This window comes from Odocoileus virginianus, unplaced genomic scaffold (assembly GCF_023699985.2).
Source record: "Odocoileus virginianus isolate 20LAN1187 ecotype Illinois unplaced genomic scaffold, Ovbor_1.2 Unplaced_Contig_2, whole genome shotgun sequence".
Lineage (NCBI taxonomy): Eukaryota > Metazoa > Chordata > Mammalia > Artiodactyla > Cervidae > Odocoileus > Odocoileus virginianus.
The window spans coordinates 3,293,939-3,304,210 of NW_027224319.1; the positions used below are offsets into that span (position 1 = coordinate 3,293,939).

General features: G+C 48.5%; 1 long non-coding RNA gene and 1 other non-coding gene across 2 annotated transcripts; both read right to left on the reverse strand.

The window, feature by feature from the left end:
* Positions 1–1,985: 1,985 nt before the first annotated feature.
* LOC110152314 (uncharacterized) lies at positions 1,986–4,768 on the reverse strand. The gene is made up of 2 exons (XR_002318334.2): positions 3,311–4,768; positions 1,986–2,818 (listed from the first exon to the last, which is right to left on the reverse strand). It is a non-coding gene; the product is annotated as an uncharacterized lncRNA (long non-coding RNA).
* A 5,210-nt stretch (positions 4,769–9,978) lies between these two features.
* Positions 9,979–10,051, reverse strand: TRNAG-CCC (transfer RNA glycine (anticodon CCC)). Its single transcript has one exon. It is a non-coding gene; the product is annotated as a tRNA-Gly (tRNA).
* Between the last annotated feature and the right edge of the window lie 221 nt (positions 10,052–10,272).

The following is a 10,272-nucleotide window of genomic DNA, read 5'->3' on the forward strand; positions in this document are numbered from 1 at the left end:
TGATGGGGTTGGGGGGTGGGGGTGGGGGTGGGGGTGGGGAGGGCAGGCTGAAGGAGACTCCTCTGTCTTTACTCTTGGCTCTCAGGGTTGTGCTGAACATTGATACCCAGCCCTCAGATACGGGCAGAGAGAGCTGGAGTTTTCATAAGGAGGTTTCTAGGGGCCGAATCTAAAGTGGCATGCTTCTCTTCCATCCACTGGGAAATGTGGGCAGCCACCCCCCCAGCAACAAGTCTGCATGAGGGAAAGGAACCCACATCTTCGGTGGGCAGCCACCTGCCTGCACCACCTGAACCATCCTTTTTGTTTTTAGACTCTTGGTTGTCAGCGTCTGTCTGTTATCTTCTAAATCTCTCAGTTGTCTGCTGACACAGGGATTTATAGGCAAGCCCCCCTCTCTTGCCCCTGCCCAGAGGAAGGCCTGTGTACCTTCTGAAACTGCGAAAGCTGCAGACTGTGGCTCTGAAATAACTCATTCATCACCTCCCATCCTGGCGGTGCCGCCCTGCCCTCTGTCCTGGACTCCAGGCCTCGCTCCAGAAATGAATGAAATCACAGATCTGCTTTGTGCCACTTTATAAACGACCGATTTTTACTCTAGAGTTCTGCTCATTGGCCTCCAGTTCTCCCCAGTCTCCTGCCTCCGCGACACTCACACGTTGATTAATGGAGACAGTCTGGAGCATTTTGATCTTTTGGAGGAGGTGGGGCATTTTAATTAAAAGGTAGAAGAAAGCAGGTTTCCCCTTGCTCTGCCGGAAACCTGGGAAATTCTTCAGATTCCTGTTTCTGAAGGGTCAGGGCTGTTTATTCAGGGTAGAAATGTGACACAGCCCTAAACGCTTCACCTTGTGCTTTGGTCATGGACACTTGTACCCCCACCCCACCTCACACACACCCCACGTACACACACATACTCTGCACACACACCACATACACCACCTCAACATACACACACCCTGCACACATACTCTTCACACACACCACCTCAACATACACACACCTCACCTCACACACACCCCATGTACACACACACACACCACCTCACACACACCCCCACACACATACTCTGCACACACACCACATACACCACCTCAATATACATACACCACCTCAACATACACACACCCCCACACACATACTCTGCACACACACCACCTCAACACACACACACACCACCTCACACACACCCCACGTACACACACACACCACCTCAACACACACACACCCCACGTACACACACACCACCTCAACACACACACACCACCTCAACACACACACAGACCACCTCACACACACCCCACGTACACACACACACCACCTCAACACACACACACCCCACCTCACACACACCCACACACACTCATACTCTGCACACACACCACATACACCACCTCAATATACACACACCACCTCAACATACACACACACACCCCACCTCACACACACCCCACACAATACTCCTCACACACACCACATACACACACCACCTCAACATACACACACCACATACACACAACCTCACCATATACACATACCCCACACACACCCCGCCTCACACACACCCCACACAATACTCCTCACACACCCCATACACACACACCACAACATACACACACCCCCACACACAACACCTCACATACACACCCCACACTCATACTCCTCACACACACCACCTCAACATATACAAACACCCCACACACATACTCTTCACACACACCACATACACACACACCTCCCACACACATATTCTTCACACATAAACACACACACTGTACACTCATATATGCCCCCACCTATCAGACACAGACCATAGAGAGCACACACTTACCACATACACACACACCTCAACATACACACACACACACACATTGCAAATATACCACATATGTATCACACACACATTATATCACATACTACACACACACCCCCCACACCATACATACCAGCATGCAACACACACACATACCCAAGCCAAAAGCCTGTTTTGGGGAGTAGTAACTGGTAATTTATTTTTGCCAAACAAAGGGCAAACCGCACAGGTGACTGGGGGCATTGTGGGGAGGTCAGTTTTGTCTTGAGGATTAATCTAAGTCATTGCTGCCAGGCATGGAAGGGCAGAGGCTGGGGCCAGGGTGGACAGTTACACAGAGAGGCCCCCATCCTCACCTGTGCTCAGGTGACCCCATCACCAGAGGTGTCCAACTACAGGGACCCCCTCCTCTGGCAGCACCCCCCTGTGGTGGGAATCATCTGTATTGTTGATGGAAGCACAGTAGTAAGTCGGGCTCTCCTGTGTATTGAGCACTGACTTTGTGTAGAGATTGAACTTGGCAAATGGTGAGTGAGACAGAGGCCCCTAGAACTCAGCATGGCTGGCGTCCTTGCTCTCAGGTCCTGGCCCTGAGAGCTCCGTGGTCACAGGTGGGACAGGCAAGCTGAGGCACAGCCGTGGACTGGGGCAGGGGTCAGAGGTCTGGGCTGGAGCCTGTCTGGGGTGATGATAAATGTGAGCCTCCCAGAGGATGACCTTGGGGGTCAGGGAGAAGCAGAGGCAAGGGGTGGGGGTGGGGAGGTCTTCACTTCCAGATCCCATCTTGTTTTTATCCGCATGCTGGTCTTTCAGCGCAAGAGCCAGGAATGTGAGTCAGAGGCCGCTCCCCTCAGGAAGGAACTCAGGGACAGACTCCAGGTGAGGATGGAGCACCAGCTCCCCAGCACGGTCCAGCTCCTCCACATCCCCTACTGCAGCCCCACTGGCTGCCGTCAGCCTCTGATGAGTTGAGCCGTGCCCCGCGCTGTGCTCAGCAAAGTGAACCTGGAGCGAACAGGACACGATCTCCGCAGGATGGGTCCACACACTCCACACTCCCACCCACACCTCTCCACGCTGCCCCCGGCTCACTCAGCTCCAGGAACCCTGGCTTCTCTGCTGCTCCCCAGCCACACCAGGCACACGCCTGCCTCCCAAGCTCAGGCTTGGAGTCCCTCTGCCGAACAGGCTCCTCCCCAGTGCTGGTTCTCTCACCCACTTTAGTCCCCAGTCTGTGAGGTCTTCCCAGATCATTCTCTACAAAACACCACTCCACTCCCCAGCATCTCCTGCTCCTTAGCTAATAACCACACAGATTGCATATTTATCTTATCAAGTGTCTCTCCCTCCAGAAAGTCACCTTTGTGAGGGCAGGTACTCTTGTAGCCTCATTTTGTTTACTTACAGTTGTTTTCCTCTCTGTTGTATCTCAGGCCCAGAACACCGTCAGGCACACATGAGGGCAGGTACTCTTGCAGCCTCATTTTGTTTACTTACAGTTGTTTTCCTCTCTGTTGTATCTCAGGCCCAGAACACCATCAGGCACACAGTAGGTGCTCAGTAAATATGTGCATGAATGATTCTGGTCTTCAGTGGGCTCAGTGACCGTGAGCACCTTGTTAACCCAGCAGAGGTTTTAATCTCCTTAATCACAATGTTGACACAGTGATGCCAGCTAGTGGGTGGGGTGGGCGTCCTGGAAGGGAAATCTGAAAATAGTCTGTGGATATTTTGTAAACTGGAAACTGCTGAGCAGCCCAAAATGACAGTCTTGGGATTTCTCTGCCAGGGGAACAAAATGACAGCAGTTGCATGGTTTCCTGCTCCGCCTTTCAGTTACGACTTGTTGCCTGGGCTGCCACGGAATCAACAGAGGTAAGTCACATGGTTTTATTGGAGCACGTGAGCTTCTTGCAGATATAGTGTGTGTGTGTTTACAAGTCTTGATTGTCAAGAGCTGGGCTGACCCCAAGGGCTGTAGGCCCTCAGGAGAGGGAGCATCAAGCAAAGGCCAAGTGGAGACAGTGAGAAGGCAGTGAGCTGCTGCAGGAGGGAGCACTGCGGCTTTGTTTTAAGGTTGCCAAGGGCGAGGGAGCAAAATGTGATGCAGTAAGCCTCTCATTGGCTGTTTCCCCTGAGGCAGGAATGAGAAGGAACCAAGGTTTCTGTTTGTCATAAGGCGGGGTGGGGCCGTGGGAGCCAGGCAGGGGAGACAGGTGGACAGCCAGAGATCAAAGAGAGCCTGTTGCTATGCTGGTGGCCCTGGGCTCTGACTGTGGGTCACAATGATCCTCTCTAGGCCAGAGCCAAAAAAAGAAAAAAAAAACAAAAACCGCTGGACAGTAACACAAGGCAAGACTGAGAAACAGTGACCCATGGGCCAAATCTGGCCCTCCACCTGTTTTTATAAATAAAATTTTATCACAACACTGCCATTTATGAATTTTCTGTGGTTGTTTTTGCAGAGTTCAGTAGTTGTGACAGAGACTCTATGGCCCTAAAGACTAAAATATTCATAGTCTGATCCTGCACTGAGAAAGCTTGTTGAACCTCAGAATGATGAGGGGGGACATTGAGTTTGAGGGGTCTGAAAACTTGGGTTGAGTTCTGGTGCATCTGTTTTCAATCTGGTGCCTGCAGGCAAAGCCTTCGCCTCTCCAAGCCTCAGTTTCTTCACCTGTGAAATTGTGTGGTAATGCCCATTCTGCCTAGTTGTCATGAGTATTTAATAGATAATGTATTTATTATATCTCCTTCTTTTATTTTTTGTGGGTATCTTAAATTGCAACGTGCAAGCTTAACCAATACTCATCTTCCTTGAGTTTATGTTATATCATTTTACAGTGGACAGACTGAACCCTTACAGAACTATCCTCTCCTGTCCTTCTGTCAAATTATTGTCAAATTATTTTGCTATAAATCCCATACAAATTGGTTACTATTTTTGCTTTAAAAAGAAAAAAAAATTATCTTTTTTATTTCCCCAAATACCTACCATTTTGTGTATTCTTGATTCTTCCTGCAGATCTGGCTTTCGATCTGAGATAATTTCCCATTGGCCTAAAGAATTTTCTTTGGTGTTTCTTATAGTGCTTCTACTGGCAGTAAATTCTGTCAAGTTTGTCAGCCTTTGTTTGTGTGGGAAAAAAAAATATGTTTTCCCTCTACTTTTACTGGATATAGATATCTTGGTGACAAATTTCTTTCAACATTTTAGATGCCATTCTGTTGATTTCTGACTTTCATTGTTTCTGATGAACTTTAGCCATCATTCTTTTAGTTGTTCCACTGAAGATATGTTATTTCCTTTGGCTACTTGTAAGGTTTTCTCTTCTACTCTGTATTTCAGTGGTTTGACTACGGTATTTCCCCTGAGGATATCCACTCCCTGGATATGGTTTTCTTTGTTTTTACCCTGCTTGGGTTCATGAGATTCATGCATCTGTGAAATAGCATTCAACAATTTTAGAAGACTCTCTACTGTTAAATCTTTAGTTCTGCTGCCCCATTTTTTTTACTCCCCTCCCTTTCTGATATATCACTTACATTTATGTTAGATCATTGATGTTATCTCACAGTCTTCTGATACTCTGTTCTGTTCTTTTTTCTTTTCTTTCTTAAAAAAAAAATAAATCAAATTGCATGCATTTGTAAGAAATAATACAAACAGATCTTGTACCATTCCCCCAGTGATAACATCTTGCAGAACGACAGTACAATATCACAATCAGGATAATGATATTAATAGAATCCACCAATCTTATTCAGATTTCCTCAGTTTTACTTGTACTGATCTGGTGTATGTGTGTGCATGTGTTTAGTCGAGTGCAATTTGATCACAATGGTAGGTTCATTGTCCCCCACTGTGGTCAAGATACAGAACAGTGAGTATAAGGATCCCTCAGTTGCCTTTTTATAACCACCCTACCCCCTACCACATCACCCTATCCCTAGCCCCTGACAATAACTAATCTCTTCTCAGTCTCTATAAATTTGTCACTTCAAGAATGTTACATAAATGGAATCATATGGTATTTAACTTCTAGGACTGGCTTCTTTTTTTTTTTTTTTTAGCTCAGCACAATTCCCTTGAAGTTCATCCAAGTTTTTGTATTTATCAGTAGTCTGTTCCTTTTTATTACTGAGATGCATTCCATGGTATGTACATACTCTCTTTAGGACATCTAAGTTGTTTCCAGTTTTTAGCTATTACCAATAAAGCTATGTATGTATAGGCTTTTGTGTGAACATAAGCATTTATTTCTCTGGGGTAAATGACCAAGACTGTAATTCCTGGGTCATATGAATTATATATTTACTTGCATGTCTTTGAGTTCATCGATTCTTTCTTACCCTGTGCCTAGTCTGCTGTTAAACTTATATAAGGAATTCTTCATTTCTGATACCATATACTTTAATTCAAATTTTTCCATTTGCTTTTTTAAAATAGGTTTTCATTTTTCTACTGCATTAGTCATTTTTTCCTATATTTGTCTATCTTTTTACATAACTTCTTAAACATATTTAAAGTTATTTTAAATGCCTCATCTTTAAAATGTTCCCACACCTGAGTGTCTGTGTGTGTTTCTGTTATGTTTCTTTTCTCTTGATGGATCACATTTTCCTGCTTCTTCATGTGTCATAACTTTTTTCTTTTTACCGTATGCTAGGTATAGTTATAAAAGCACACTAGAGGATGAGGTGGGTAGTAGCCCTCCCAGAAAGGACTTATTAACTCTTCATGGACTCAGTCATAGCTTTGGTAGTTTCAGTTCACTTAGTGTCAAGTCTTGAGTGGGTATCAGGCCCCTCCCTCCAGCAGAGATGGCCTCTGAACAGGTGGCTAAGGAGATCTGGCAACTCTGAACATTATCCCCAGGGACTCTGCCAGAGGCCAACCTCTCTTCACCTCTGAGGCTTCCCTCCAGGAAACCTTCCTGGAGCCTTTTAGCTACGTTAGAGTTCTTCCCCTACCACCGCCACACACACCTTCCTCCATGCCTTTGCCCCATTGCTTTGGAATGACCTGGATTTCTACTCTCTACTGCCCCAACTCCATTCCCTCAACACATAGGCTCCTTAAAAACAAGGGTTGTGTCTCATCCTTCACTATTTCCCCTCAATAGATAGTGGTTGTGAATTGGGTAAAAAATGAACACTTCCTAAATTATTTTTGAATGAACAGACAGATGTCTGGATGAGTGTGTTACCAGAGGGGTGTAGGGTCGACACGGCATTTAGAACAGAATTTTGCACTGGGTCTTCAGTCAGGCCCAGAGCAAAGAGGTCCTTGATCTGTACACCCAGCCCTTCTGAAAGACCCAGCTCTGCCAGGTGGTTAGGAAGAGGAGCAACAAAGTGACCAAAGGCAGGGACGTCAGCACTGACCTTGCTGGGCAGGTTTTGTGGATGGCTGTCCTAGGAGGAGAAGCATATTGGAGCATTCTGTGCCTATCTAGATGGAACTAGGGAATTCCCTGGAGGAAGGAAAGATGTAGGCATTGAATCCTATGGAGGAGGACTGGATGAGAGTGGGTGTGAGCAGCAGGTGACCCAGAGACGGCTTCCTGACGTCCTCACTGACCGAAGGCACATTGGCACCTGCCCGGTTTCACTCTGTAAGCTTGTTTCCAAGAACGTTTCCACCAGTATACGTGCCAGAGTCACATGATGAAAATGAGGCTGGACAGGCCACCCATTCTGGTGGGAATCAGTGGTCCTCAGGTCTTAGTGGTGGGTTCCCAAGAGTGATGGTGGATCCCCTGACACCCAAGACAGAAGCAGTAGCAGCCGGATGATGTCCAAGTGAGATGGCAATGTACTGTGGGGGGTGGGGGGGGATGATGAGGACAGTGGGAGAGCTCCAGCTTCTGAGAGGGAGTGGGAGTTGGTAAACACTGGGAGGTGGGGTGGTCCCAGCAGAGGGGATAGCCTGTGCAAATGCTCGGTGACAAGAAAGTGCTCAGCATCATCGAGGAACTGCAAGGCATGAGTGACTAGAACAGAGTGAGTAAGGGCAGGGGACCCTGAAGAGGTGGGTGGCAGCCCGTTTGGCCATGTTAAAGATCCTGGTTTTGTTTGAGGGTGATGTTGTTTGCAGTTCAAGAATATTGACTACAATGGATATTGTTTGAAAAAATGAGTGAGTGGCTAAATGAACACATACTATCAAGTAAAGAGATGAGAGGCACAGAGACATAAAAATGGAGACCTACACGGGACAGTGAGACTTCCATTGAAGCCAGAGGTGCTGAGAATTTCTCTCCCCCAGGGTCCTGGCCTGCTCCTGCCAAGTCACAGGAGAGGGGAGGGAAGCTCTGCTGAGTGCCACCGTCTGTGACTCTCCACGGGAGACCCGCTTCTCGACCTTCCCAGCTTTTCCTGCCAGGTTCCTCCTTTCTGTGCAGGGAGAAGACTCCCACGTGCAGGAGCAGCAGGGCCTCTGAGCTCCAGGGCAGCACTGAGAGAGCTGAGACCCAGAGACGTTTCTTCTCTAAACACTGCCCCTGAATAAGGCACCCACACCTGCAGAGGCACCACCCAGCCTCAGAGGACAGTCAGGGTGCTTTACTGTAAAGGGCAGAAGGGCAGTCCCTCCACCCTCCGCTTTCCTGCCTGTTCCTCTCAATTTGGAGGCCAGATATGGGCCCGTTTCTCCATATAGACTCTGTCTGAGGTCTGCACACACTTGAAGGAGTGTAGGGTGCATATTCCGCTAAGGTGACCCACTGCTGCCCAGGATATGACAACACTTTATCATGACTTTTCATCCGGGCCTCCACCCTCTTCTCCGTGTTTTAAAATTCATTCCTGAGCATCACCACCTGGGGTGAGGGTTTAGCTGGGAGTGTTCTCACTGATTTTTATTTTTTTATTAATTGACTAATTTTGGGTGTGCCGAGTCTTTGTTTCCAAGGGCGGGCTTTCTCTAGCTGCAGTGAGCAGGGGCTACTCTTCGATGTGGTGCCGTTGTGATGTCTTCTCTTGTTGGAGGGCCCGGGCTGTAGGCACATGGGCTTCAGTAGTTGCAGCCTCTGGGTTCAGTAGTTGTGGCACATGGACTTAGTTGCTCTGTGGCATGTGGGATCTTCCCAGAGCAGGGATTGAACCCATGTTCCCTGAATTGGTAAGCAGATTCCTATCCACTGTACCACCAGGGAAATCCGTGTTCTCACTGATGTTTGAATCCAGAAGCCCTAGGAGCTTGCCTCCCTCTCCCAGCCACACCCCACCCAGCTCATGAGCTCAGCCACACCCTCTTTCAGTTCCTGAAGGGTGAGCGCTGCCCCGCCACCTGCTCGGTCCAGATGCCCAGCCACCCTTCTTCTGGTCCTTCCCCTTGGCCTCCGACACAGTCCTGGTTGAAGCGTCAGCTCCTGGCAGAGTCCTCCCTGACTACTCCACTCCTCACCTGTCCCTCATGCCCGATCGCTTTCGTAGGAACCTGTTCTTTGTCTTCCCCCGCACTTTTTACAACGCGTGATTCTCCATCCATTGTGTGACTGTCCCAGGCTCATCTGTCTCCTGTTAGCTGGGGGCTCCCCCGGGCCAGGAGCACATCTACTTCATTCCCGAACCTTCCCGGGCACTGAGCACAGGGCAACACTGACTAGGTGCAACTAAATAATTGTTGAATGAATGAATGAGCTGTTATTACAACGCTTTCACCAGCGTGCCTCACCGTGGGCCTCTGCAGTATTATTTTCCAGGGCTGCCATAACAAAGGACCACAAACTCTGCGCTTTAAGCTACAAATATCTTTTCTCTTATGGTTCTGGAGGCCTGAAGCCCCAAGTCAGGGTTGGCAGCCAGGCCATGCCCCTTCCGAAGGCGCTACGGGAGAATCTTTGCCTCGTTCTAGTTTCCGGTGGTTGCCAGCAATCTCCTCATTCCTCACTCGCCCTCGGATTGCTCCAGCCTCTGCCTCTGTCTTCACATGGCCTCTCCTCCTGGCTTCTGTGTCTCTCCTCTTCTTGTAGCGACACCAGTCAATGTTGGATTTGGAGCCCACCCTGCTCCGGTTTGATGTCACCTTTTTAAAAATATGAATTTTTTTGGCTGTGCTGGGTCTCAGTTGCAGCTCGAGGGGTCTTTGATCTTCGTTGTGGCATGCACGCTCTTTAGTTGTGGCACTCGAACTCTTAGATGTGGCATGCGGGATCTAGTTCCCTGACCAGGGATCGAACCTGGGCCCCCTGCATCGGGAGTGCAGAGTCTTAGCCACTGGACCACCAGGGAAGTCCGTGGTTTGACATCCCTTTGACTGAAGACATCTGCAACGCCTCTATTTCTAAATACTGTCGCATTCTGAGGTTCCAAGAAGGACGTGAATTCAGGGGGGTGGGGTTGATCAGCCCAGCGCAGGTCTTCAACTGCTCCTTCCTGTCTGGTTTCTCTAACCTCCTGCCCACGTTCCACACGCCGCCACTCCCACACCTCCCCATAGTGGTAAAATAACC